A 6,000-nucleotide genomic window follows, 5' to 3' on the forward strand; every position below is an offset into this window, starting at 1 on the left:
GGCAACAAATATTTGGAAAGCATTCGGAAGAACTAACGCCATAACGCAAGCACCTGCTGATTTGCATCTAAAGTTACTGCTACCAGCATTTTATGCTTGTACTTCGTGTACAAATGTGTTCTGTCTACGCTTATAACTTCACGGCAATAGCGATATCCCTCAATGCATGGCCTAAAAGCCCAAAAAACATAATTTAACATGTACCGCCCCGGGCTGTCTGTTTCCAAATGCAGCCACTCCACAACGGCCCCAGGATTTCGTTTTTGCAATGTTCGCCATATATTTGGGCAACTTCTAAACAGAACTCTCCCAAATGCTGTATACTTGTTCTCTAGCGGCTTTCAAAGCAAACCAAGCCTTATGATATGGAACTTCAAAATCAAATTTATCTTTCACAATCTGCTGGACATGTTTTATATCTCAAGATGGGTCTTCTCAAACCATACCCAGCAAATGTGTTGCGATCATACTATTTCCTAAGTTACCGTGGTCAATAGAAATCTCATTCATCAGACATGTATGTGGTCCGACATACCTGGTAACTTTAAATAATCCCATGTTTGATTTGAATATGGCTTTTAGCATCCAACAACACCCGGTCTGTGCATCATATTTGTAGGCGACTTTCCATAATGTTTTGTTGCTCTCCACCATTCGGTAATCTCGTCTTGCAAATCAGACCGAGTAATCTTGTACACTTGCTTTTAAATAGTCCTTACTTTTAAACACCATTCCGTTGGCGAGCTCTCCAGTATTTGAGTCATAAAAATTACCCCACCTATCAGTAGGGATATCAATCGAGTTAGCAGGGACTTCTGGATGTGTTGTGCTGAAAAATAGAATGACCGGATATAGGTTCATTCTGTTAGGCACGACAGGCATGTTCAAATCAAAATACTATGCATTCTCACCAAGAACATCCATCATAACAGGTATACTTACATCACCATCATCGTCATTATTCTGGTCAATCTAGTCTTCTACTTCGACCTCATCTGGTTTTGAGTCAGCTTGCTCATTGTTCAACAAACTATCAGCTTCAAACTCGGCATCTTCATCATTGTATTCAGATGAACCCGCATAATCCGATGGACATGCATAATCCGATAAACCTGAATATGTATTTGTCCCTACATATGATGATGGGCCTGCATACGACGATGGACCTTCATATGATGATGGGCCTGCATACGATGATGGACCTGCATAATCTTCATTAATACCAAACCGCCCCATTTCTTGAGTTACTACTGGTAAGCTCGGCAAATCTTAGGTTATCATAGACATATACGTTCCCCAATCATCAACAGTTGAGTCATCTGGTACAACATTTTGCAGAACTTTCTCCACTTCGACAAAAATATCAATCGACACATATTCATTCATCAAATTTAAAAAAAAAATTGCATATCACGATCCTTCTTAATTGCCAGCAACATCTCATTCCTTTCGCCAAACTTAAATGTTATGTATTTAAAGAATATATGCAATTTAAAATTATTCCTATCCATACCAATTTCTTCATACAAAATTAACTCTAACTCAGCAAATGTAGTACTACGAGAAATTTGCATGAATCCGAGTGAAGGGCGATCATAACTTACAGAACCATTCGAATTGATTTGTTGACCTCCAAAATATATAACAATATCAACGGTGTTTTGCTCCGCCATATCTTTAGAACAAAATAAAATACACATCAATATAATTTTTTTTCACAATATAATAAGATATTTAAAAGGAACAAATAACACTAAAATTTAATAAATAACTTACTATACGCCTTTTTAATTGTAAATTTTCAAATAAAAAGTGAAGAAATTTGAGAAGAATTGTGAGGTACGGTGGTGTATGAATTTTTCGAAGGCTGATTTTGAGAGTGTAAGGGATAAGAAACTGAATGTTGAATTTTTTGAAGCTGCTTCTCTCGATTTTTCAGTGTGTATGAATGTGAGAATAGCGTCTGATTTATATAGCTAAAAAAACCGTACTAAGCAATCGCGGTGTCACAAACGATAATGCAGAAAAATTGATTGTCATCGTGCTAAGATAGCGCGGTGTCAGATATTGAAAAAGAAAAGTTGATTGTCACCGCATTTTCTTAGCGCGGTGTTAGAGGCTGAAAATGTGAACGACAAAAATGTGCCACCGCGGTGGCTCATTCTCTATTTTTTTCTTTAAATAACTGCCACCGCGGTCAGTTACTGTGGTGGCTGATTAAATGTTTTTTTTTTTAAAATATCATTGCCACCGCAGTTGCTCACTGCGGTGGCTGTTAATTTCTTTTTTTAAAAAAAATCTATGTCACCGCGGTAAGTTACCACGGTGACATAGCAAATTCTTTCTTTTTTTTAATTGAAAATTGTGGCACCCTGGTCAGCAACCGCGGTGCTACTTACTTTTCTAAATTTTTTCAATTTACTTCACTTTTCTAATTTTTTTTTCCTGCATTTTTTTAAATAATTACCCCCACATCTTAATTCACACACAACACACATAAAATCACACACACAAATTTATAAAAAGAAACATACATTGTGGAGAACAGAGGTATGGAAATTTTGGGTTTTAATTTATATAATTATAATATTTAACTAATTTAATTGTTAAATATAGTTTATACTTATCGATGTACTATTTAATTGAAATACTTTATGGGTTTGGCTATTTAAATTGGTGTCAAAATCAAATATCATATTTGATATAAAAATATTAGAATTGATTAATTAAATTACTTGATTTGTTAGATTTAATCATTACTGTAATTAATTTACTCAATTCCATCGGGCGTATTAACCAAATACTTAATTATATATATGAATGTTTAATTATGTTATATAGTAGCGAGAAATGATAGAAAATTAATAGAAGTATGAAAAAAAAATTATATTTAAGAAATATTAGTATATTATATTTTAAAAATGTATATGATTATCGAAAAAGGAATGCGAGATTTTTATAATAATCTAATTTAGAAATATTATTAAGAACGATAGTTATAAAGATGTGTGGGGTTTGACAAAATGAATTGCTATGAGTTAGTTGATAAATTAAATATATAGCTAAGCAGTTTAGAAAGTTTAGTTATTTACAAAAAATGGACGGAGAATTAAAATTTGATATAAAAGAAAACTTTTAAAAGATTTGGGAATAACATACCGATATAATTTAACATTTTATTTAGAATTTATGATATTTGCTATATGTTGATTATATGTATTATAGGACGTTACGAGAAAGTAGAAGATTGAGCAACCCTTTGTATTACAGTAACCATTTGGCATTTGAGGTAAGTAGAGTTAATTGGTTTTATATATATGGGTATATATAATATTATATATTTATGTTATATGTTTGATCGTGAATTGTTGTTTATTTATTTGCGTTGTCTTGTAGTTTTGTGGAGTTATCGTTATATGCTTATATGAGGTTGTGGTGTAAGAAAAATGGATATATATGAATATATACATACTTGTATTATATACTTGATCATTAATTGTTGGTTATTTGTTGGATTGCGTTGTTATTCTATGAAGTTGACGTTATGTGTTATTTGCAATTATGCGTAAAGTAAAGATTGATTGATCATTGTGTTATATTATATTTAATTGTTGAACGAGTTGGGCAATGACCTACCCATGACAAAATTAATTGTTCGATGAAATTTAATGATTAAAATATTGGTAGAAATATTGTGAATTGAGATGAAAAGATAGTTTACCTAACCAGGGGCATATTCAATAGTTTATGACGATTTAATTGATAACGAGCTGTGGCTGTCATGACAATGTGATTGATGACGTGATATATGATATGAAAAAAAGATATAAAGCTAGGTACCCATGGTGCGAAGGGTACTGGGCTATTTCAGTAGCGGAGGATATCCTGCGCTGATAGTCACATGCTGGGGTGGTGTGGGGATGCCATGTTCATTATGATATCCTGTGTTGATATTGCTATGCACTGGAGTAGTGTGAGGATATTACATTTGACGGGTATCCTGTGCTATATACTATCCGATACTGATTGAGATGTTGATAACCGGCAAAATCATTGAATGATGTACTCCAGCTTGGGTATGTAGGGCCCTTAGAAAATAAACGATAATGTCATATGTGATGTCGGGACTGATATATGATAGTGGATATGTGTGTTACTTCTTATATTCGTTGTTAATATATGATGTGTATTTATTGGTTCGTGCGATTGTATTATACTTTACTTGCTGCGCATGTATTATGTATATATATAAAATAATTAGCTATACTTATTGAGTTGGCAACTCATTACATGCCATGTACTTTTTCAGGAGGTAGAATGAAATGACCCATTTAACTAGATTGTAAGCCAATTGTCAGTCTTATAGGTAGGTCAACAGTGCCATTGTGAGTTGGGAGCTCTAATTATACGGACACGAGAATATTAAATTGTGATTCAATCGGTATCTTAAATTTTATAATAGCTAGATACTTCACGTTTCTCATTTTTTCACATGTTATATTAAAGAATGTAATACCAAGATTTTGATGAAGTACTTAATTCGCTTAAGGTGTATATCAAATGTTGATTATATTAGTTATCTTATCGGGAAAAATATGAGTTTGTTAAGGTAATTGAATGTGATTATGGAGGAGTGTCACATAAAATATGTATAGTAATTTAATTTGATGTAATAATATTTTTTATATATGATTATTGACGAATAATATTTTTAAAGTATTTGTCATACTTTTTCTCAACAAAATATGAAAAATATAAAGAATTAACTAAAAATAATATTGATAAGGGCAATTTTGTTTATTCAAAGAGGATAAGGGCTGAAAATACATAAAAAAATTTATCCCATTCGCATGTTCAACGCGTATAAACAACTCTCCAATTCTTTGACAGAGAGAATTTTTGTTGTAGGGTTTATAACTACATGGGATTTTTTTTACTATTTTGATGTGCCTAAAAATAGGTTAGACCAAAGAGGCCCAAACGATCCAAAAAGAAGAAAGAAACAAGAGGCCCGTAACATCCTAGGAGACCCAAGTCACAAGAGGCCCAAAAACACTTGATAAACGGTCTTAGCAGGTGCCCCCTAGAAAAGCAGACAAGCGGGCGACCTTGGCTGGTGTCCCCTAGAAAGGAGACAGGCCAGTGGCCTTGGCAGGTACCCCCTAAAAAGTAGACAAGCGGGCGGCTTTGGCGGGTGCCTCGCAAAAAACAGATTGGCAAAGGAAGGAGGTTGAAAACATCCTTCTCTCATTTGGCCCATGAAGAGATTTAAAGCCAAGTGAAGTCCACTAATCCATGATGAGGACGGGCCCCTGAAAATGACCAGGCTCGGCCCAAGGAGGAGCCCCCCACCCCAGAATTCGTCCAAGGATGAAGCTTGCAAGCGTGACCGGAGAAGGAGGCCCAATACGAAGGCATGCTGCATCTTTCCAAGGCTAGCCCGAATGGAGGAAGGTGCCCTCAAGGGGTTGGACTTTTAAGCTAAGAGGGCTTCCCACCAGGTAGGAGTCTGCACGAAGAAAGAGTCCCCCTTCATCCGAAAACTTGCCGCTTAAGGAACGGATAACGTGGAACCTTATCCCCTCCTGAATCCCGCCTTCCTCGCTGGGCATGCGCCTCACCGAAACTCCTAGCATAGAGGGATTCCCTCTCTATAAATAGGGGGAGTACCCTTCAATAGACAGCTCCCCTTCCATGCTTGAGAACCTCTCTTGATGCTACTCTACTATTCTAATTCATGCTCTTGCATACGAAATTCTCATTTCTTTCACGATTTCTCGTTATAATTTGTCTTTATATTTATCTATTCTTAAATCCGAGATTAACTTAAGTATCGGAGTGCTAACTCTTTGTTTTGTAGTCATTTTTCTCAAGAGCTTTAACTCAATTAGCCCAAATCCAATATCAAGATCCAAGAACTTTGTACCCGTACTAAAATCGCACGCATCATACTTAATTAACACAATAATTTAGCAATTTTTCTAAAATATAGGAATAATA

This window comes from Sesamum indicum, linkage group LG4, assembly GCF_000512975.1.
Source record: "Sesamum indicum cultivar Zhongzhi No. 13 linkage group LG4, S_indicum_v1.0, whole genome shotgun sequence".
In the NCBI taxonomy this organism is placed as follows: domain Eukaryota; kingdom Viridiplantae; phylum Streptophyta; class Magnoliopsida; order Lamiales; family Pedaliaceae; genus Sesamum; species Sesamum indicum.